This window comes from Chelonia mydas, chromosome 28 (genome assembly GCF_015237465.2).
Source record: "Chelonia mydas isolate rCheMyd1 chromosome 28, rCheMyd1.pri.v2, whole genome shotgun sequence".
Lineage (NCBI taxonomy): Eukaryota > Metazoa > Chordata > Testudines > Cheloniidae > Chelonia > Chelonia mydas.
In genome coordinates, this window is record NC_051268.2 from 3,225,900 (window position 1) to 3,250,439 (window position 24,540).

At 49.6% G+C, this 24,540-nt stretch overlaps 1 long non-coding RNA gene and 1 other non-coding gene across 2 annotated transcripts in view; both read right to left on the reverse strand.

Moving 5' to 3' along the window:
- Window positions 1–24,540, reverse strand: part of LOC119564619 — a 234,949-nt gene that overhangs the window by 45,528 nt on the left and 164,881 nt on the right. The gene's annotated exons all lie outside the window — the stretch shown is intronic.
- Window positions 9,685–9,766, reverse strand: TRNAL-AAG. Its single transcript has one exon. It is a non-coding gene; the product is annotated as a tRNA-Leu (tRNA).

Here is a 24,540-nt window from a genome sequence, read left to right on the forward strand (position 1 = left end):
AACCCCCTGCTCAAAGCAGGACCAAGTCCCAGTTAAATCATCCCAGCCAGGGCTTTGTCAAGCCTGACCTTAAAAACCTGTAAGGAAGGAGATTCTACCACCTCCCTAGGTAACGCATTCCAGTGTTTCACCACCCTCTTAGTGAAAAAGTTTTTCCTAATATCCAATCTAAACCTCCCCCATTGCAACTTGAGACCATTACTCCTCGTTCTGTCATCTGCTACCATTGAGAACAGTCTAGATCCATCCTCTTTGGAACCCCCTTTCAGGTAGTTGAAAGCAGCTATCAAATCCCCCCTCATTCTTCTCTTCCGCAGACTAAACAATCCCAGCTCCCTCAGCCTCTCCTCATAAGTCATGTGCTCTAGACCCCTAATCATTTTTGTTGCCCTTCGCTGGACTCTTTCCAATTTATCCACATCCTTCTTGTAGTGTGGGGCCCAAAACTGGACACAGTACTCCAGATGAGGCCTCACCAGTGTCGAATAGAGGGGAACGATCACGTCCCTCGATCTGCTCGCTATGCCCCTACTTATACATCCCAAAATGCCATTGGCCTTCTTGGCAACAAGGGCACACTGCTGACTCATATCCAGCTTGTCGTCCACTGTCACCCCTAGGTCCTTTTCCGCAGAACTGCTGCCTAGCCATTCGGTCCCTAGTCTGTAGCGGTGCATTGGATTCTTCCATCCTAAGTGCAGGACCCTGCACTTATCCTTATTGAACCTCATCAGATTTCTTTTGGCCCAATCCTCCAATTTGTCTAGGTCCTTCTGTATCCTATCCCTCCCCTCCAGCGTATCTACCACTCCTCCCAGTTTAGTATCATCCGCAAATTTGCTGAGAGTGCAATCCACACCATCCTCCAGATCATTTATGAAGATATTGAACAAAACCGGCCCCAGGACCGACCCCTGGGGCACTCCACTTGACACCGGCTGCCAACTAGACATGGAGCCATTGATCACTACCCGTTGAGCCCGACAATCTAGCCAGCTTTCTACCCACCTTATAGTGCATTCATCCAGCCCATACTTCCTTAACTTGCTGACAAGAATGCTGTGGGAGACCGTGTCAAAAGCTTTGCTAAAGTCAAGAAACAATACATCCACTGCTTTCCCTTCATCCACAGAACCAGTAATCTCATCATAAAAGGCGATTAGATTAGTCAGGCATGACCTTCCCTTGGTGAATCCATGCTGACTGTTCCTGATCACTTTCCTCTCCTCTAAGTGCTTCAGGATTGATTCTTTGAGGACCTGCTCCATGATTTTTTCCAGGGACTGAGGTGAGGCTGACTGGCCTGTAGTTCCCAGGATCCTCCTTCTTCCCTTTTTTAAAGATGGGCACTACATTAGCCTTTTTCCAGTCATCCGGGACTTCCCCCGTTCGCCATGAGTTTTCAAAGATAATGGCCAAGGGCTCTGCAATCACAGCCGCCAATTCCTTCAGCACTCTCGGATGCAATTCGTCCGGCCCCATGGACTTGTGCACGTCCAGCTTTTCTAAATAGTCCCTAACCACCTCTATCTCTACAGAGGGCTGGCCATCTCTTCCCCATTTTGTGATGCCCAGCGCAGCAGTCTGGGAGCTGACCTTGTTAGTGAAAACAGAGGCAAAAAAAGCATTGAGTACATTAGCTTTTTCCACATCCTCTGTCACTAGGTTGCCTCCCTCATTCAGTAAGGGGCCCACACCTTCCTTGGCGTTCTTCTTGTTGCCAACATACCTGAAGAAACCCTTCTTGGTACTGCCAGGCCCCCTCTTTGCATGTCTGGTGCTGGAGCCTGCAAGCTGGGAGCTGCAGCCCTGGGGAAAGGCAGCGACAAACAGCTGAGGGCTGCAGGGAGAGCCACTGAGGGTAAGAGAGGGGTGTGCCTGGGCTGCAGGTGATTCAAGCTGTTGGGGGGCTGAACCTTTAAATTGTGCCCCCACACTCTCAGCATGCACCAGTCATCTCTGGCAAAAGCCTCTAGCCCCACCACCCCACTGCAGGGCAGAAGCCCTGAGCCTCCCCCCACGCCCCCAAGTCTGGTAGGCAGAGGATGGGGGGAGGACATGGGGGGCTCCGCATGCCAGATTTTAAATGTAAAAGAACCACACTTTGGCCACCCCGCCTTATAGCAACAGGAAGGCAGTTACCCTCACAAACCTATTTATACAGGTACAGTACAGCCCAGGAGTGTCTTCGTACCCCTTAGTGACTGGAATGTATGTGCCCAGAGCTAAGATAAGGGTGCACCATGACCTGGGATGAATGGTGGGTTCAGAAAAAAGAGAAAGGGTACACCATGGTACCAGATAATTAAGATAAAACATAATCTAGTTTGAAATGACTTATATGGGACCTTTTACTGGTAAACCAGTAGGGTATAAAAAGATAGCTTTAAGGATGTAACTTTGGCATAAGGTGAATGTAACAATATGGGCGGTGGGTATCACAGGGCAGGGGAGGTTGAGCCTCCCCAAACAGCCAGACGTGGCCCTGCCAACGCTCCACCCCCAAGCCTCCTCCTGCATCCCACTCTTCCCCCATGGCCTGGACTGGGGCGGGCCGGCCTGTGGCTTGGGTCTCAGGGTGGCTGGGGCCAGTGCTTGCGCTGCCCGGTGCTCCGGGGCTGGGGTTGCTGGGGTTGCTCTGAGCTTCGGCAGGAAAGGGGTATGGGGCAGAAGGGGCGGGCCTGGGGGCTAGCCTCCCCGAACAGGCAGTTCACGCACCGCTGTGTGTAACATCACTGTACGGGATGGCTCTTCAGACATTGGTATCATACAGAACCTCCTGTCCCATATTAATCCACATGACTGACATTGGCTATTGGGTCTCTTGCATATATTTCATACTGAACGAAAGCGTGGTCAAGCATCAGCGATGCAATTTATCAGCATGACATTAGAAACTCAACCACCTAGACAGAGGCAGAGAGATTGAGAAGTCTCCATTCCCTTGAAAATAATCAAAGCCTTCTGGTGATGGCAGCTAATGAAACCACTTCCCACCGATACAGAACTGTTCTCCACCCCAAAACCTGAACTTCCTGCAGTTTGAAAGAGAGGAAAGTGGAAATATCAGAAGGAATTTATATCAATAGTTGATAGGCAAAGTGATCAACTCAGAGTGGAGTTCATAGCAGTATTCGAGCATTAGAGAGGGACAAAATTGGCCAGAATTTTCTATCATTATTGGAATTTGCAGCCGGGTCCCCACTGCTCCTCAGCTTGGCCAGCTCCAGCTCATACTCACGTTGCCTCTCCTTCTCCTCCTGCTCATGCTGACGTTGCTTTTCACGATCCTCCAGCTCCATCATTTTCATCTCCCTCTCTCATTCCAGCTGCCTCCGCTCCAGGGATGGGGAGCTCTGCCAGAAGATTGAAATCTGAGGTGATTTTGTTGATGCCGGATAGTCAGAGAGATGGGGAAATCACAGGGGATATTAAATCAGCAATAGATAGCAAAAGAGAACAATGGGGTGAATTTTTAGGGTACTTTACATCAGTCTGTGAGAATTGGGAAGAAAAGGGGCCACACTAAATATCTGACAGCAATCCACAATAGCTGTGGGGATTGTGTAGGGATAGCCAATAAGAGGGAAAAGTCAAAAAGTTTGAGGAGACTGTATAGGAATGATCAGTAAATAGAGAGAAAGGGATGGTTTCCTTGCTGCCCTGCCATTCACATGGGCAGCAGGGAGCCCTGGGAAAGGAGGGGTGAGGAAGCCCCAAGTTTACTTTGCAGCAGGGTGGCAGTAGCAGCAGGGTTGGGCAGGTGACTAGCAACTGGCTGTCCCTCCGGAGAGAGTGCCTTGTTCCCCTGGAGGTGGATGAGTGGAAGGTCAATGGATATTGGGGTACGGGCGCGAAGGTAAAGCTGGCCTGGCCCACGGTGGTGGCCCCAGATCAGGTGGTACCAACATCTACCTGACCCTGATGGGGGTGGGTAAGACCCCATTCAAGGTGCCCATGGCAAGGGTACACCTGAAATGGGGGGCCAAGGAGGGCCCCAATGATGTGGGGGGTGCACCACCATTTGCCCACTGAGGTTTTGATGGGGGGGGGGGACCTAGAGGACTGGCCAAGCAACCCCCAGAATGCTCTGGTGGTGACCCGTAGTCAAAGCTGATGAGGGGCACTGCACCCTGACCTTGGGGAGGGTACCACACCGGAGGTGCAGGACCCTACCCTGGTGGGGAGGGAGCGCTGAGGGGCACGGCTCAGAGAGGCTGTGGCCTCAGACCCAGCCAGTGAGAGGGGAACTGGTCCCCATCCCTTCCCCAGCCGCTGAGTTCCAGGCTGAGTTGAGGAAAGATCCCTCCTTGCAGAAGCTCAGGGACCTGGACGACCTCAGTGTGGTACGGACCATGAGGAGAGGCTGCCAGGAGAGGTTCCTGTGGGAGAAGGGGTTCCTGTACCGAGAATGGGCTCCCACAAGGGAAGTAGAGTCCTGTGGGATCAGGAGGCAGCTGGTGGTCCCCCAGAAGTATCGCCGCAAGCTCCTGTCCCTGGCCCATGACATCCCCCTCACAGGGCACCAGGGAATCCAGCGCACCCGGCGGAGGTTGCTACAGAACTTTTACTGGCCTGGGGTCTTTACCACTGTCCGGCAGTATTGCCGATCCTGTGACCCCTGTCAGAGGGTGGGGAAGGCCCAGGACAAGGGGAAAGCGGCTTTGAAACCTTTGCCCATCATAGAGGAACCTTTCCAGAAGGTGGCCATGGACATAGTGGGCCCTCTCAGCAAGACGACCCGGTCAGGGAAGAAATACATTCTGGTGGTGGTAGATTTCGCCACCCGCCACCCCGAGTAGTGTCCTTAGCTTCCATTGAAGCAGACACCATGGCAGATGTGCTCCTGACCATTTTCAGCCGAGTGGGGTTCCTCAAGGAAGTCTTGACAGACCAAGGATCCAACTTCATGTCGGCCCTGCTCCGGTGCTTGTGGGAGAAATGTGGGGTCCAGCACAACTGGGCCTCAGCTTATCACCCCTAGTCCAACGGGCTGGTGGAGAGGTTCAATGGGACACTAAAGATGATGCTAAAAACCTTTATGAACCAACACCTGCAGGACGGGACAAGTACTTACCTCACCTGCTGTTCGCGTATAGGGAGGTACCCCAGGAGTCTACCGGATTTTTGCCTTTCGAACTGTTATATGGAAGGAGGGTAAGGGGCCCCCTGACCTGATGAGAGACGAATGGGAGGGGAAGGCCACTCCCAATGGAGAGTCAGTGGTGGAGTATGTCCTGATCTTCCGAGAGAGACTTGCTGAACTCATGGGCCTGGCCAGGGAGAATCTGGCCAGAGCCCAGAAGAAGCAGAAGGTCTGGTATGACCGCACGGCATGGGCCCATGCCTACGCCACCGGGGATCAGGTGATGGTTCTCATCCCCATGAGAAAGAACAAACTACAGGCCACCTGGGAGGGCCCTTTCAAGGTTGTCAAGCAGCTCAATGACGTAAACTATGTGGTGGAGCTGTCGAACCGGGCGCACCACCGCCGGGTGTACCATGTGAATATGATGAAGCCATATTATGCCAGGGGAAATGTGGTGTTAGCTGTGTGTGGACATTGGGAGGAGCAGGGAGATGACCCTTTAGTAGATCTATTCCCTGGGACAAGAGCTGGTTCCCCCTGGAAACAATTCCCCTCTCAGATCAGCTAACCCCTGCCCAGCAAGCTGAGATCAGAGGGGTGCTGCATCCGTACCAACAGCTGTTTTCCAACCAGCCTGGACTCACTAATCTGACTGTCCACCGGGTGCAGACAGGATCGCACCCGCTGATAAGATGTTCCCCCTTCCGAGTTACAGGGAAAACTGCTCAGGACCTGGGAAAGAGAGGTCAGGGACATGCTAGCTTTGGGGGTGATCCAGCCATCTGCCAGCCCTTGTGCCTCGCCGGTGGTGCTGGTCCCCAAAAAGGAAGGGTCGATCCGGTTCTGTGTGGACTATCGAAAGCTCAATGCCATCACTGTATCTGATGCCTACCCCATGCCCAGGCCTGATGAGCTCCTAGACGAGCTGGGAGGAGCTCGATACCTTACCACCATAGATCTTACAAAGGTCTACTGGCAAGTGCCGCTGGATGCAGATGCCCGGCTGAAATCGGCCTTTATCACCCCTCTGGGGCTTTATGAGTTCCTGACCCTGCCTTTCGGCCTCAAGGGAGCGCCGGCCACCTTCCAGCACCTGGTGGATCAGCTACTGAGGGGGATGGAGAGTTTTGCCGTGGCGTATATTGATGACATCTGTGTCTTTAGTCAGACCTGGGAGGACCATGTGTCCCAGGTTAGACAAGTGCTGGACCGACTCCAGGGGCTGGGCTGACCATAAAAGCTGAGAAGTGCAAGGTGGGGATGGCTGAAGTATCTTACCTGGGCCATCGGGTGGGGAGTGGCCGCCTAAAGCCGGAACCAGCTAAGGTGGGGGTGATCAGAGACTGGCTCGCTCCCCACACCAAAAACCAGGTCCAAGCCTTTACTGGGGTGGCAGGAGACTATCGAAGGTTTGTGCCCCGCTTTAGCGCCATAGCCACCCCCATCACTGAGCTATGCAAGAAGGGGAAGCCAGACAAGGTGGTCTGGACCAAGCAGTGCCAGGAGGCTTTCCGGGCGCTGAAGGAGGCTGTCGTCAGTGGCCCAGTTCTGGCAAACCCAGACTTTGACAAGCCCTTTATGGTGTTCACTGACGCTTCAGACACGGGACTGGGGGCGGTGTTAATGCAGGAGGATGAAAAGGGGGAGAGACACCCCATCGTGTATCTGAGCAAGAAGTTGCTACCCCGGGAGCAACACTACGCGGCCATCGAGAAGGAGTGCCTGGCCATGGTGTGGGCCCTCAAGAAACTAGAGCCCTATCTCTTCGGGCGACACTTCACCGTGTACACCGACCACTCTCGCCTGACCTGGCTGCACCAGATGAAAGAAGCCAACGCCAAACTCCTGAGGTGGAGCCTGCTCCTGCAGGATTACGACATGGACGTGGTCCACGTGAAGGGAAGTGCCAACCTGATAGCGGATGCGCTGTCCCGGAGAGGGGGCCCTGAACTTCCCCAGGTCACTGGTTAGAGTGACCCCGCTCAGCTCAGTCTCGAAGGGGGGAGAGATGTGACGGAGCAGGGAGGGGGAGTGTTGACCTGGGAGTGTTGCAGGGGAGTTTCACTGGGGATGGGAGACCTGAGAGCCTGTCACCTGAGCCAGGACGGGGAGGGGGAGGTAGCACCTCTGCCCAGGAATGTGAACAGAGGCTGCAGGAGGGAGCCTGCTGCGGGGGGTTTGGTTTCAGTTTTGGGCTGGGTGGTGGAATGCAGGGAACCCCAGGGCTGGGGTCTAAGCTCCCTGCCCCCCAGAAGGACTTGACTGAGGGGTCCTGGTTGTACCCACAAGCTCTGTTTTAGACTGTGTTCCTATTGTCCAATAAACCTTCCGCTTTACTGGCTGGCTGAGAGTCACAGTGATTCCCAGGAAGAGGGGTGCAGGGCCCAGACTCCCCCACACGCCGTGACAGCCTGTTAATTCATTTCCAATGGGCCGAGGCAGAGATGTAGAAATATCCTCAGACTGTAAATGTCTTGGGGCAGATCAGGGCTTCCTGGTATTGATAATGGGTATAAATTGCTGCAAGCGTGGTTTAGGTTGGACATTAGGAAAAACATCCTAACGGTCAGGGTAGTGAAGCACTGGAATAAATTGCCTAGTGAGGTTGTGGAATCTCCATCACCGGAGATATTTAAGAGCAGGTTGGACGAACACCTGTCCGGGATGGTCTTGTTAGTACTTAGTCCTGCCATGAGTGCAGGGGACTGGACTAGGTGACCTCTTGAAATCCCGTCCAGTCCTACGATTCTATGATGTTATAAAGCTGAGATCTTATCTAGACAGTGAAATCTAAGGTGTTTATACCACAATCAGCTACCAGGACCTGGAAAGAGAGGTCAGGGACATGTTTTCAGACACCCAGGATATCAATCTCCCCAAGACTGTTTTGGGAAGGGAATTCTATTAATTTTCTTTTGCGATGGTTTATCCCCTAAAGATTCCTGTAAAGCCTTCGGTCAAGGGATACTGAAAACGCTCAGTAATGCGCGGGTGTGTGTATGTGTGTGTCTCCAATGCCAGTTTTATGCGTGGCAAAGCAGATTCGTGCGCGTGCAAAATCTTGGCAGCAGGGAGTGCCGCTCACGCCTGCGTTTCTTAAACATCTAAACGGCACCAAAGTTTTTAAAGGGACCTGAGAGAAGCAGGGGGGGAACAACACACCCAGGCCTAAATGCCCCATGGCACCAGCAAGCAGGGCCTTTTCAGTGAAAATAAATGCCCAGTGGAGAAATGTCTTGGGGAAACACAGGAATGAATAGAAATGGAACCACGCGGCTGCCTGAAATGGAAGAGCTGAGGTCAGTGCTGAAGCGGGAATGGGCTGAACTCACTTAAACCCAACTGGACACATACTGGTCCATTTTGCATAATAAATCTCACACAGCAAGGAGCACAGACTATCAGTGAGGGTGAACGACTGTAGTGTCTGTTAGAGAGCTTATTCCTTCATTCTCCACTTCCCTGGTCCTTCTCGCATGAACAGAGAGCAACAATACCCGAAGTCCGAAGGTGCAAACAATTGGATGTTTATTGGGGTGAACTTCCAGCAAGCTTAAATCCAAGTTCCTTTTTCCTTATTTTCGAATCCCACCTTACTTCCTGTTTGCCCCTAATTTATATAGTAATATTCTTAGCTATACCTTAACCAGTCATTCTACTGAAATTTAACTAACCAATCCTAACATATTGTAACATGATTAGCTAACCAATTATATCCCACCACCTTAATTAGTTTACACCCAGCAAAATTAATTATACAGCCGACAGAAACAATCACAGAACCAGACAGAGACCATGCAAATAAACAATAGCAAAGTGGGAACTATAATGACAAAACAGTACAGAAGTGAGGATTTCACAACTACATCTTTAAAGACTTAAGGGTTTCCCAGCTGGGTCTATCGATAAGTGAGTTCTTACCAGACAGAAAACTATCAACCTAAATTTCCTTTTACATCTCCTAGGCTCTTCCCTTTCTCTGGAGGTGACAGATCGGATCACCTTGCTCACAGCCCCAGATTGACTAGTTTGGAATGGGAGGAGGTGACCGGCCACTTCCCAGCTTATGGCTGCCTCTGCTGCTTAGCCAAAGGCCTTGGCCTAAGAACAGGCCCTCAGACTGTCACAGTGAGAGAAGGCCCTTATACAGATTCTTTCTTGTAACCTCTATTACTAGCTAAATGACAAACATATACCTACATTCTTAGAGTATAGGCCTTTACAGACAGGCCTGAATATCTATATCCTAACAGTGTCAGTAACTGAAATGACCTTTTCTCCCCATCTCACTCTCTATTTCCTTCCTGTTTCCCCCTCCCCCCCAAAATCTACCTCCCTTTCCAGCCCAGCTATCATGGGGCCAGACAGTCTCCAGGAACTCCAGTGCTGGACTTTGCTAGTGATGTGAAAGGTGCTCCAGTACTAGGGTGCTACTGGCTTTTAGTTTTAAACTAGATGGAAGCACAGATTGGGGGTGGAGGAGAGGGCAAGAGAATTGGTGAAGAGGGTCTCAGTTTAAAAGACCAAGGAAGCCCCCAAAATCAGGACTGAAGCTCCATTCTGCATTCATGGCAGGTTCAGAGTGGCTAAAGAGATGACAGTGGTGAGATTTGAACCCACGCCTCCAAAGAGACTGGAACCTTAATCCAGTGCCTTAGACCACTTGGCTACACTACCATCTCTAAAAAGATGACTGTTTTGTCCTCTGTGAGGGCTTGTTTACTTAGGTCACCACTGTAGAGTGGAGGAGGGACCCCCCAGCAGCTCAGGGGGGTTTCTCATAATAGAAAAAATTTCTTGCTCACAAAGATGCAGCAGAGAAGCTGATGCTTCCAAGACCCTGGGGAGACGGACCTGGGAAGACAGGTCAGGTTGCTAGGAAGATAACAGGATGCTGGGAATCATCAGGAAAGGGATAGATAAGAAGACAGAAAAGATCCGATTGCTTCTATATCAATCCATGGTACGCTGTAAGTTGTTTGCAGCTGTCCCTCCATCTGTCACGGAGGGAAGCCATGCCCCCTTGCTACAAGTCCTCTGGAAGGGCACAGTTCAGGCGGGAATTAGCACTGGTGTGACATTGCACTCTATGATTTTATGAAAATATGCTAATGAGTGTGAATATAATGTAACTGGAATATGCCTCATGCAAAAGTTCTCTTGTAAGGTATCATTACAAAGCTTGTAATCTACTGAGTGTGGTCATCCTATTTCTATTAATGTATCTCTCTTGTATCTGAAACTAGAAATATGAAATATAACTCTGAAGTCCTGTTGTAGTTAGGTAAAGTGTGGGCCATTAATGGTGGTTTGGAATCTTGATGGCTCCCATCAACCAGGACAATTGACTGTGGATGGCTCTGTTTGCAGGCAGGCCTTCCTGTGGGTCAGGCTGGGAGGAATGAAGGCTTGGGGTCTTACAGTGCCATGTGATCATGTCACCGGAACTGGGATCTGTCTTTAACCTGGTGCTTCTCCATTTAGAAGGAGGGGTGGGAACCCAGAGAGGGACAAAGGATTCCTGCCTTATGCAAAAGATATATAAGGGGGTGGAAGAGAACAACAGGGGCTGGAGTCATGAGAAATCCCCTAGCTACCACCTGAGCTGGAACAAAGACTGGAGCAGGGGAAAGGACTGGGCCCAGACTAGGAAGGCCTCCAGTCTGTGATAGAAGCTTATTGAAACATCTCTAAGGGTGAGATTTTATCTGTATTCAGCTTCTTACTGTATTAGGCTTAGACTTGCGTGTTTTGTTTTATTTTGCTTGGTAATTCACTTTGTTCTGTCTGTTATTACTTGGAACCATTTAAATCCTACTTTTTGTAGTTAATAAAATCAACTTTTACTTATTAATTAATCCAGAGTATGTATTAATACCTGGGAGGCGGGGCGAACAGCTGTGCATCTCGCTCTATCAGTATTACAGAGGGTGAACAATTTATGAGTTTACCCTGTATGTGCTTTATACAGGGTAAAATGGATTTATTTGGGGTTTGGACCCCATTGGGAGCTGGGCATCTGAGTGTTAAAGACAGGAACACTTCTTAAGCTGTTTTCAGTTAAGCCTGCAGCTTTTAGGGGACATGGTTCAGACCTGGGTCTGGGTTTGTAACAGGCTAGCGGGTCTGGCTCAGATCAGGCAGAGCACTGAAGTCCTAAGCTGGGAGGAAAACAGGCTCAGAGGTAGTCAAAGCACATAAGGTGGCAGTTCCCAAGGGGATTTCTGTGATCCAACCCGTCACAGCTGGGGTCTCTGCCACTCTGCGGGGTAGCACAATACTGAGGGTAGGGGGCCCTGGCCCTCTGACAGGGTGGGGTACCAAACAGTTAGAGGGCTCTGGCCTACAATCAGAGTAGGGCACCAGTGTCCATAAGCCCCAGCCCTCACGCAGGGCAGGGCAACAAGCAGTTAGGAGGTTCTGGTCTGCGGTCAGGACAGTGCAGTAATGAGTTTATATGCCGAGACACTCAAACAGGGCAGAGCAGCAAACAGATGGGGGACCTGGCTCTGGCGGACTGCTGACAAACACAGGTCTCTTGGCCTATGCTGGGGAGGTTGCCACCCCAGGGGTGGGATGGCAGGGGATGCGGGGCCACTCAACTGCACCATGTCCCAGCCCTGGGCCTTAACAGTAGTGGAATATTCCACCACTGGGTCAGTGGGGAAATCCGGCCACAACATGCTGGCCGGCCATAAGTCACCAACACAGCTGTGCTTTATTTGGCTCCCCTGTGCTACTTCCTACTCTCCTGTTTGGGGGGAAGGGGGTTACCTGGGTCCCAGGGTCGTTGTTTGTCTCACCAGTGTAAACAGTCAAGGGCAGCCCCAGCAACTCCTTGGTGTGACCGGCAGCTCTGGCAGTCCCTCCAAGTCTCAGGCGCTGTCGGGTCCAAGCTCCAGCCACAGATGGGAGATGTCCTTCCCCTCCGGCAGCTCATCTTCAACTGAACTGGAAGTCTTGGGGAATTTGAGCTGAAGCAGGAATCACACAGGGGAAGAGTTTGGGGTGCACAGGACAGGATGGAGCTGGATGGGGAGTGAGTCTGGGGTCCCAGCTCACAGTAATGTCCCGAGCTCCCCAAGTCCCATTCACAGCTGAGCTCTTCCTGCCCATTGAAGCCTGGAGAGACAGTGGGTGGTGGGTGAGTTTGTACCCAAACAGCTGACAGAGCCAAGCAAGGAGCAAAGAAATGTTTGCTTCAGTCACTAGGTCTCTGTTTCTATTGCTCACTCTCCCTCCCCTTCTCTGATACTGAGCAAAGGTAAGAGAGGAAGAGGTTAAAACCTGTGCTAGGGGGCAGCTAGGTTCGGATGACAAATTTAAAACCATCACAGCGCCCTCTAGTGTGACACTGACACTATCAGATTCTGACCTTCCATTGACACTTCATCAATAATGGTTTCCCTGAAGTACGTTGCTGATTATTTAAATGACTCCGACATGATACCTGCTGCCCCATCCGGCTGGTTCATTGGGCTTTTTGGAACCTGCACCTAAAATCACCTCCTTCCTGGGCGCAAGATTCAAAACTGCCCAAGGAAACCCCATTGGGTTTCAAGTACAACACAGGCAGGGAGACGAGGAGACCGCACAGGGGTCTCTAAGCCCCCTCCTTTGTCACATGGAGTGGGGTCTTGTGGGCTAGAGCAGGGGAGATGGGATTCAGGACTCCTGGGTTTTATTCCTATCAGTGGGAGGAGAGTGGGGCCTAGTAGGTTAGAGTAGGGGGGGCTGGGAGTTAAAGAAAAAACACGTCCCTTTTCAGCATCAATGCACATTGAAGAAACGTATGGCTTCTTATTTCTTAGGTTCTGGTGCCATCGTGTGGCCGATTTATTTTCACTTCTTATTGTTAAAAGTTTTGGGTACTTTGCACAGAAACGTTATTTCCTTGGGAGAGTGCAAGGATTGGAAGCTGCATTGATTTAATCCCACAAAAAATATATACATAGAAGATTAAAATATTCCCCAGACAGCTCACTCCCACCCATTTCCCTCTCTGATGCCAGTGAAGCTCAGTTCTGTCCCCCAGGCCCAAGAACTGCTGGGTGCAAGTCCTGGGCCTGATTTGCAGTAAATGTAGGGGTGACTCTGCCTGCCGAGACTTTTCAGTAGAAAAATTCAGACACGACACCATGCCTGGTGAAGGAGATACAGATGTGCTATTTGATTGTTTTTCTCATTTTAAATGTACTTGATCATTTCCATGGCAAAAATATTTGTACAAGACCATGAAAAAACGAAGAAACCGTGAAAATACCCATGGGAGAGTGGGGGGTTTCTGAGAGCCAGGGTAGAGATGGAGGTTTTCATGAAAGGGGGAGAGGCCAAAGTAGGGCCTTTAGCTGGAGCAAAGGGGGAGGTTTTTTTGTACAGTTTCATTTTAACCTTTCCCTGCCACATCCTGTAGCCCCTACTGCCCCCCTCCCCTCCAACATGTGACCTAGAGCCTCTCCCCTGGCAAAGCCACCTGTGACAGTCCCACTGGTCTGGCCCTCTTCCCCATTGCAAAAACTGCAGTGCCCCCAGCACTCCCTCTCCTAGCTGGATCCCCTGGGAGCCAGAGCTCTCCACAGAACTGCCGTGGTTACTCTCCTGTGTGTCTGTTCAAGGATGACCACTGGCTTCTCCTGAGAATGCAGGGTGAAATGACTCACCCTTCCCTAGACTGTCTCCTGTGGGCTCTGAGAAGCAGGCTGCGGCCTGTATAATAAAGTCCATGCAGGATTCCCCTTTCATCCCAGCCCTGGGATGTCGCCAGTTCCCTGCTGTCCCCTGGCAGCAACAAAGAATGTTTCCCACCATCCAGGAGACCCCAGCCTGGGATCAAAGTCAGCTTCTCCTCTCTCCCTTCTTGGAATCAAGTTCACATTTTTACCAAGATTAAAGCAGCCTGAACCCCCCGAGTCTGGATCAATGTCACAAGTTCCCAGTGTCTCCATGGAAGACAATTTGTTAAATCCCAGATAAGGGGAGTTAAATCAGTTCTCAGCCTGAGTCCTTTGCTCTTAATCATGAGGATATTGCCCCACCATGGGGCTATTTCAGGGGTGGACAAACGATAGCCTGGGGGCCACATCCAGCCCTTCAGATGTTTTAATCCAGGAGAGCACGATTGGCCCTCAGAGAAGGGAATGGGCTTCTCATGAAGCTTAAAGAAATCTGATGGAGTTCAACAAGGACAAGTGCAGAGTCCTACACTTAGGCCAGAAGAATCCCATGCATTGAAAGTTTGAGCTTGAAAGTTTGAGTGAGTGCTTGATTGGTTGGCTGAAAAGGGCGGGAGTTGGGAGTATTTGTTTCAGGTGAGCCTGGCTGTTTAAAAAAAGCCGGCGCTCCACGAACCAGCTGAGCGTCGGGGAACCAGCTGAGCAGCGGGCGACAGCAGAGCAGCAAACAGCAGGAGTTTGACTGGGAGTTCACCTGGGGTGAGCCCACTGAGGCTTACACCCTAACGACTTCTTGAGTAATTACTGCATCTCCTGAGGAAGCTCATAGTAGGAAGGTAATATGGATGGGGAGCGTTCAACTGTTGTGACCTGCACTGGATGTGCCATGTTTGTCTTTCTTTCAGAGGACAGAAGCGACTCTGTCTGTACAAAGTGCAAGCTGGTCTCCATATTGGAAGAGAAGGTTCAAGGTCTGGAGCAACAGGTATCGACCCTGCGTTGCATAAGAGAAACTGAAGATTTCCTGGACAGACGTCAGGATATGCTTCTACAGGCACAAGTTCTGAAGATTCAGAGCAGGCTGAGCTGCACGGACAGGAGGACGGTGAAGAAATCTGGCAACATGTGACCTCCAGAAGAAGAAGGGGGAATGTCTATGTACCAGCAACGCGGACACAGGTAAGTAACCGTTGTCATGTTCTCTCCACAGGTACCTTGTGGGGAGTGGCCCAGATGATACGTCTGGGGGAAGGGAGCAGAATGAGACTCCACCAGTTGAAAGGCATACGATGCACTGTCCTAAGGTTGGGGGTTCCACGACCACCACTCCCAAGAGAAGGAGGTGGGTGGTGGTGGTCGGGGACTCTCTCCTAAGGGGGATTGAGTCATCTATCTGCCGCCCTGATCGGGAAAACAGAGAAGTCTGCTGCTTGTCAGGGGCTAAGATTTGCGATGTGACGGAGAGTCTGCCGAGACTCATCAAGCCCTCGGATCGCTACCCCTTCCTGCTTTTCCATGTGGGCACCAATGATACTGCCAAGAATGACCTTGAGCGGATCACTGCAGACTACGTGGCTCTGGGAAGAAGGATAAAGGAGTTTGAGGCGCAAGTGGTGTTCTCGTCCATCCTCCCCGTGGAAGAAAAAGGCCGGGGTAGGGATCGTCGAATCGTGGAAGTCAACGAATGGCTACGCAGGTGGTGTCGGAGAGAAGGCTTTGGATTCTTCGACCATGGATGGTGTTCCAAGAAGGAGGAGTGCTAGGCAGAGACGGGCTCCACTTAACGAAGAGAGGGAAGAGCATCTTTGCGAGCAGGCTGGCTAACCTAGTGAGGAGGGCTTTAAACTAGGTTCACCGGGGGAAGGAGACCAAAGCCCTGAGGTAAGTGGGGAAGCGGGATACCGGGAGGAAGCACGAGCAGGAGCGTGTGAGAGGGGAGGGCTCCTGCCTCATACTGAGAACAAGGGGTGATCAGCGGGTCATCTCAAGTGCCTATATACAAATGCACAAAGCCTGGGAAACAAGCAGGGAGAACTGGAGGTCCTGGCAAAGTCAGGGAATTATGATGTGATTGGAATAAAGGAGACTTGGTGGGATAACTCGCATGACTGGAGTACTGTCATGGATGGTATAAACTGTTCAGGAAGGACAGGGAGGCCAGAAAAGGTGGGGGAGTTGCACTGTATGTAAGGGAGCAGTATGACTGCTCAGAGTTCACGTATGAAACTGCAGAAAAACCTGAGAGTCTCTGGATTAAGTTTAGAAGCATGAGCAACAAGGGTGATGTCGTGATGGGAGTCTGCTATAGACCACTGGACCAGGGGGATGAGGTGGATGAGGCTTTCTTCCGGCAAGTCGCAGAAGCTACTACATCGCACGCCCTGGTTCTCATGGGTGACTTCAATCATCCTGATATCTGCTGGGAGAGCAATACAGCAGTGCACAGACAATCCAGGAAGTTTTTGGAAACTGTAGGGGACAATTTCCTGGTGCAAGTGCTGGAGGAACCAACTAGGGGCGGAGCTCTTCTTGACCTGCTGCTCACAAACTGGGAAGAATTAGTAGGGGAAGCAAAAGTGGATGGGAACCTGGGAGGCAGTGACCATGAGATAGTCGAGTTCAGGATCCTGACACAAGGAGGAAAGGAAAGCAGCAGAATACGGACCCTGGACTTCAGAAAAACAGACTTTGACTCCCTCAGGGAACTGATGGGCAAGATCCCATGTTAAGATGTTAAGAGTAACAAGAAGGGTTTCTTCAGGTATGTTGGCAACAAGAAGAAAGTCAAGGAAAGTGTGGGCCCCTTACTGAATGAGGGAGGCAACCTAGTGACAGAGGATGTGGAAAAAGCTAATGTACTCAATACTTTTTTTGCCTCTATCTTCACCAACAAGGTCAGCTCCCAGACTACTGCACTGGGCAGCACAGCATGAGGAGGAGGTGACCAGCCCTCTGTGGAGAAAGAAGTGGTTCGGCACTATTTAGGAAAGCTGGACGTGCACAAGTCCATGGGGCCGGATGCGTTGCATCCGAGAGTGCTAAAGGAGTTGGCGGATTTGATTGCAGAGCCATTGTCCATTATCTTTGAAAACTCCTGGCGATCCGGGGAAGTCCCAGAAGACTGGAAAAAGTGCCAATCTTTAAAAAAGGGAAGAAGGAGGATCCTGGGAACTACAGGTCAGTCAGCCTCACCTCAGTCCCCGGAAAAATCATGGAGCAGGTCCTCAAGGAATCAATTCTGAAGCACTTAGAGGAGAGGAAAGTGATCAGGGACAGTCAGCATGGATTCACCAAGGGCAAGTCATGCCTGACTAATCTAATTGCCTTCTGTGACGAGATAACTGGTTCTGTGGATGAAGGGAAAACAGTGGACGTGTTGTTCCTTGACTTTAGCAAAGTTTTTGACACGGTCTCCCACAGTATTCTTGTCAGCAAGTTAAAGAAGCATGGGCTGGATGAATGGACTATAAGGTGGGTAGAAAGTTGGCTAGATTGTCGGGCTCAACGGGTAGTGATCAATGGCTCCATGTCTAGTTGGCAGCCAGTATCAAGCGGAGTGCCTCAAGGGTTGGTCCTGGGGCCGGTTTTGTTCAATATCTTCATTAATGATCTGGATTGCACCCTCAGCAAGTTTGCAGACAACACTAAACTGGGAGGAGTGGTAGATACGCTGGAGGGTAGGGATAGGATACAGAGGGCCCTAGACAAATTGGAGGATTGGGCCAAAAGAAATCTGATGAAGTTCAACAAGGACAAGTGCAGAGTCCTGCAGTTAGGAAGGAAGAATCCAATGCACCGCTACAGACGAGGGACTGAATGGCTCGGCAGCAGTTCTGCAGAGAAGGACCTAGGGGTTACAGTGGTTACAGAGAAGCTGGATATGAGTCTACAGTGTGCCCTTGTTGCCAAGAAGGCCTATGGCATTTTGGGATGTATAAGTAGGGGTATTGCCAGCAGATTGAGGGACATGATCGTTCCCCTCTATTCGACATTGGTGAGGCCTCATCTGGAGTACTGTGTCCAATTTTGGGCCCCACACTACAAGAAGGGTGTGGAAAAATTGGAAAGAGTCCAGCGGAGGGCAAAAAAATGATTAGGGGACTGGAACACATGACTTATGAGGAGAGGCTGAGGGAACTGGGATTGTTTAGTTTACGGAAGAGAAGAACAAGGGGGGATTTGATAGCTACTTTCAACTACCTGAAAGGTGGTTCCAAAGAGGATGGATCTAGACTATTCTCAGTGGTAGCAGATGACAGGACAACGAGTAATGGTCTCAAGTTGCAGTGGGGGAGATTTAGGTTGGATATTAGGAAAAACTTTTTCACTAGGAGGGTGGTGAAACACTGGATTGCGTTACCTAGGGAGGTGGTAGAATCTCCTTCCTTAGAAGTTTTTAAGGTCAGGCTTGACAAAGCCCTGGCTGGGATGATTTAATTGGGGATCGGTCCTGCTTTGAGCAGGGGGTTGGACTAGATGACCTCCTGAGGTCCCTTCCAACCCTGATATTCTATGATTCTATGAAGGACCAGGGAAGTAAGTGGGTGAAGGAATAAGCCCCCTAACACTGATGATGAAAAGAAAAAACGCTGGAGTGAACGAAAGATGAGATCATAGAACGGGAAGGAGAAGGGCAGCTCCACAGAGGGCCATGGGTGCTCACACAACGCAGTTAACCTGGGGAACTCTCTGCCAGAGAATGTTGTGAAGGCCAAGACTAGAACAGAGTTCAAAAAAGAACTAGAGAAGTGCATGGAGGAGAGATCCATCAATAGCTATTAGCCAGGATGGGCAGCGATGGTGTCCCTAGCCTCGGTTTGCCAGAAGTTGGTAATGGGCAACTGGGGATGGATCACTTGCTGATTACCTGTTCTGTTTATTCCCTCCGGGGTGCCTGGCATTGGCCACCATTGGAAAACAGGATAGTGGGCTAGATGAACTGGTCTGACCCAGTATGGCCATTCTTATGTTCTAACTGCTGTTTATGGAAGAGACAACCTTTCGGGCTACACAGAACTGAAGAAGTGTTCTGGGTTAGCTCCAAAGCTTTTCTCTTTCACCAACAGAGGTTGGTCCACTACAAACTCTTACCCTCGCCTGCCTTCTCTCTTGGACTCTGAAAAGTGTTTTCTCTCAACTCTCTTTAGAGAGAAGTTAAGTTTTCCCTTTGGGAAATTGTCAGGCTGAAGCAATTGTATTGATTGTGACACTAGAATCAAAGGATTATTTAATATTATAAATAAATGAGTGTAAACCTGGGCTTCCTGTTTTCAAACTGGTTTTCCCAACTCAGTTCTCAATTCTCTTCTAGAAAGGACTCCAGGATGCCTGCCAATGCCAGCAAAAGTGGCAAGGAGAAAGGCCCCCAGTGCTGCTCCTAGTCCCAGGTGGATTGTTCAGTGGCAGGGGGAGTTGGTTTGTTTGTTGTTGAGAAAGCTGCCAGGAAAGGTGTCTGGGCACCAGATCTCCTTGCTTCTTCCAGCACTCCCCTGGCTCCTTCCCTGCTCATCACTGGTGTAGGAGGGTCCTACATGCACTTAGCCAAAAGCCTTTCATAGACTTCTTAGTGCAGTTGGCAGTGTGTCAGTCTCATAATCTGAAGGTCCTGAGTTTGAGCCTCAGAGAGGGCAGACAGTCTGCTCCCTGCTTCATCTTTTTCTAAGGGAAATCCCAGAAAAAAGAGACTGGAGCAAACTGATTTCTGGAAACCCTCCTACCCATCTAACGCGCACACACACTCACACACACACAGAGACTTTTCTAAGACATTAACTCTTCCTTCTCTTTTATGACTCTTTAATGCAGCTGGAAATACCAGTTCCTGGAGACCCTTTCCACAGAGAACACAACCGCAGTGCAATGACAAAGTCCTCCCCCTCCTTTCCAGCTCGAAGCGGCTTTGAATCTTGATGACTGTGATGCTGAGTTTCCACTGCCTCAGCATCCTTGACCCTCACTGGAGGCCACTGTAGAGTCCTTAGATCCCTGTTCATATTTCAGACCCCAGCCGGTGCAGCATCCCTGCCCAGCAACTCACCATCTGTCCCAGGAGAACCAGCTGGTGGGCTGCATCCACGGGCAGACAGCTTATACCGCTCCCCTCAGAGCAGCAGCCGCAGCTGTTGGCAGCTAATCCACACCTAAGGCTTGCGGGAAGGAGCTGGGGATCACTTGTTATTTCTTCTATATTTTGAGTCTCAGTGTGTTTGAACACATTTCACTCTAAAACTGATTTAAATTTAGAGACTCTTCCCCCCATTTCTGCTTTGTAAGTCCTTCATTCCTGTACATAAAACATAACAGCCATCCTGGGTCAGACCAATGGTCCATCTAGCCCAATGTCCTGTCTTCCAACAGCGGCCAATGCCAGGTGCTTCAGATGGAATGAATAGAACAGGTAACCATCAAGTGATCCATCCCCTGTCACCCATTCCCAGCATCTGTACAGATGTGAACACAAAGAAACATTTAGGGACCACTTGCACCTACTCAGGAGGTCATCAAGTCCAACCCCGTGCTCAAAGCAGGACCAACCCCAATTAAATCATCCCAGCCAGGGCTTTATCAAACAGAGCCTTAAAAACCTCTAAGGATGGAGATTCCACCACCTCCCTAGGGAACCCATTCCAGTGCTTCACCACCCTTCCAGTGAAATAGTTTTTTTTAATATCCAACCTAGACCTCCCCCATTGCAACTTGAGACCACTGCTCCTTGTTCTGTCATCTGCTACCACTGAGAACAGCCGAGCTCCATTCTCTTTGGAACCCCCCTTCAGGTAGTTGAAGGCTGCTATCAAATCCCCCCTCACTCTTCTCTTCTGCAGACTAAATAAGCCCAGTTCCCTCAGCCTCTCCTCGTAAGTCATGTGCCCCAGCCCCCTAATCATTTTTGTTGCCCTCTGCTGGACTCTCTCCAATTTGTCCACATCCTTTCTGTAATGGGGGGCCCAAAACTGGACACAGTACTCCAGGTGTGGCCTCACCAATGCCAAATAGAGGGGAATAATCACTTCCCTAGGTCTGCTGGCATCACTCCTAATGCAGCCCAATATGCCATTAGCCTTCTTGGCAACAAGGGCACACTGTTGACTCATATCCAGCTTCTCATCCACTGTAATCCCCAGGTCCTTTTCTGCAGAACTGCTGCTTAGCCAGTCAGTCCCCAGCCTGTAGCGGTGCATGGGATTCTTCCATCCTAAGTGCAGGACTCTGCACTTGTCCTTGTTGAACCTCATCAGATTTCTTTTGGTCTTCATTTCTCCAATGCTCCAATTTGTCTAGGTCACTCTGGACCCAATCCCTACCCTACAGTGCTTGGATTCTTTATGTGCTTTCACAGAGGGAAAAGCACATGTTCCATGATTTCATAGGGCAGAGTTTTAGGGCTATTTTGAGTCAGGGAACTAAGCTATAGGGTGCTTTCCCTGTGTGGATTTGACAGGTGGATCAAAATAGATGCACACTGTGACCCCTCTCAGGGTGCTGAGGGCTGTGAGCCTCCTTGTTGCCACCTGCCACTAGGAAGAGGGACTTTTGCCTTTGGCAGCTGGATTTTCATGACCGAACTCACCCAGCCTGTCAGCCACTCAAGCATCCTCCTCTGAGCTACAGCAGCCCGGCCAGTTGACAACAGAGGCACCTGAACCCCTGAGTTCCATCAGTGTGCCCCCCTCGGGGGTCCAGCCCCAATCACCAGATACTCAGAGAAATCCCAGATCCTCTCTGCCCGAAGCAATGGCACATCCCAGGTTACCAGTTTTACTGTAGATCACTGATACCATATCACACACAGCACTTGAGTACAGTTATCGAACAAACGGAAATTTATTCAGCAAGGAATAAAGATTTAAACAGAAACAAATGTAAGTGATGGAAACAGTTACAAACAAAACAAAACAACAAAATGCAACCTACACTATTTAGTAGTTACCTTTCCTAGCTAAGTAGAGTCTCACCTCACACTTCAGTCTATTGCAGTGATTGCTAGTCCCTAGGAGTCAGGGCCCTGCCTTTCATGAAGCACCACTGGTCGTCAGGGATCTCCTTGGTGAATGGACTCAGAGTATTTTTCTTTTATAAACTGAATCAGTCTTTTGTCTTCATTCACAGAAAGGACGATCTCATCATTGTCATATTGTCCTTCTCACTTCCACAGGGTTTCGATGTCTATAGTTTATCTTTGATGGTTTTCCGTTGGCTTTTCTGGGTTGGTGCAAAGGTTGACAATGGAGCAATACATTGCATAACTAGCTAGCAAGGAAGCGGGTGACAATTCCCTCCCACTGGATGGACCGTTCCCACCAAGACCTATGATTGGGGTGACTCACTTTCATGACAATACCATATGGGCATAACTTTCCATGTACTTACATTACTCCTTAAATATGACTCATACACACCTCTCACAGTGACTAGGAGTAACAATAATTTACAAGCTTTCATTAGAGATCTCACTGCTATGCTTCCTGGATAAATATCATAAAATCAGTGTATTAGGTGCGGCGAGTTTCTCAGGTCTGATACAGAAGTTGCTTGTGAACAACAGTGACCCATTTGGCAATTGGCACCAATGAACTTTTGTCACACATGCATGAGCTATACTGAGATATACAGTCACACCCTGACATAATAGAAAGGCCAGCACAATAAGATACGAAAATGACAACGGTTGGAACTCTCCATTTCTCTCAGTCTTTGGGTGGATGGTTACTAAGAGCTGTGGATACAGCTGAGGAACCAGGCAATTGGACAGCTGGCTCAGCCTCCATGCTAGTAGCTTTCTCACATACAGGAAAAAAGGTCAAGATCGGAATTGATGTCATGACTTGCTTCCCATAGGGGATCAATCTGTCTAAGGCTATGTCTACACTTCAAACACTGGAAGTATTCTTCTGACAACCTAACACTGTCTACACTGGGGCTCAGCTCACAGTAACTACTTCTCTCAGTGGAGTGGATTTTTCACACACCCGAGAGATGTGGCTATGTCAACACAGCTTTTCAGCATAGACCAGCCTTTAGACGGCATTTTGACCTGAAAGGCAATGGACTTCACCCTTTTCCTTGATATGGATGGTTGACGATTGCAGCTTTCCTAGCTGCTGGACACATCCTATGACAGATGCCATGCCTTTCCTTTGCAAATTAGAGAAGTGGGGAAGTCAGTGACCCTACAGTCTAAGTGGGTAAAAAGTTATACAACTTGTCTCCTCAAGTAACTTTCGTTTTAATAGAAATTGACTTTGAAGCTAAGCAAAATAAGTTCTATTTGAAATATAAAAAATTAAAATCTATACTGGGCCAATATTCTCTTATACACTCTTTCTCACACACATTCTCCCACCCCAACCTTTGGAGTGAGATTTTCTACCAGAGCTCCTTGCACTACAGGGGGTAAATTAAATCAAAGTAACTTTTCAAGATTAGCCATCATTTCCTGTTTGACAAAACAAAAAACAAGACAACTTTCAGTTTTCCAAAATAATTCAGATTATCACACAATTAGCCTCTTACTCTTTAGCCAATAACTTCAGCTATAATTTCATTTTCATTGGTAACAACAACATATTCAAAGATCACAAATTCTTGTCATATATCATAGAATATCAGGGTTGGAAGGGACCTCAGGAGGTCATCTAGTCCAACCCCCTGCTCAAAGCAGGACTAATCCCCAATTAAATCATCCCAGCCAGGGCTTTGTCAAGCCTGACCTTAAAAACTTCTAAGGAAGGAGATTCTACCACCTCCCTAGGTAACGCATTCCAGTGTTTCACCACCCTCTTAGTGAAAAAGTTTTTCCTAATATCCAACCTAAACCTCCCCCACTGCAACTTGAGACCATTACTCCTTGTCCTGTCCTCTTCTAACACTGAGAATAGTCTAGAACCATCCTCTCTGGAACCAACTCTCAGGTAGTTGAAAGCAGCTATCAAATCCCCCCTCATTCTTCTCTTCTGCAGACTAAACAATCCCAGTTCCCTCAGCCTCTCTATGTTAGTTTTCTTTTAATCCCCATTGCCAACAACTGAACCTTGGCTCAAATTGTGGTTTCTCCCAAAGTAGGTCCCAAACACTTCTGAGAGTTCATATATCTCTGGTTCTTCTGCCATGTGCGTTGGTGGAAGGGGTCTCCTAGGTGGGAATGTTTGCATCATGAGGAAAAATACCTCTCTTTTCACACTTTTTAATCTTTCAAAGTAGGAGGAGGTAGAGGAAAAGTGAAGTAAATGCATAAAATACAAGAGAAAACTGTCTCGTCTACACTAAAGACATTTCTCAGTGTAACTATTTTGCTCAGGGGTATGAAAAATCCACACCGCTGAGCAGCGTACACAGCCTTAGCCCCCTGTGTAGATGGCGCTAGGGGGAGCGCTTCTCCTGCCAACGTAGCCACCACTGCTTGCGGGGCCTGGACTAATCAAGTGCGACGGCAGAGATCTCTCTCCTTGGCAGAGAGCATCTGTAATAACAATGCTACACCAGTGCAGCTACAAATCGGTGCAGCTGCGCCAACGTCAGTTTTATTGTGTAGCCATCACGTCAGACACAAACCCAGAGAATCAGGACTCAGCATGCGAGTATCCGGAACTCTGAAATTGGAGCCTGACACGTTCGTTGCCTCATTGGTTTCCATCATTTCTACAGCCTGAAAGTCCTTGTTACCCACTCAGGCAGCCAGTTTGGGATCCACGGGGAAGGAATGTCCTATGAAGCACTCTCTCTTTGCATCCAAACGGTGAAGGATGATTGTTCTCAGTCTAACCCTGGCACCCTTTGGAA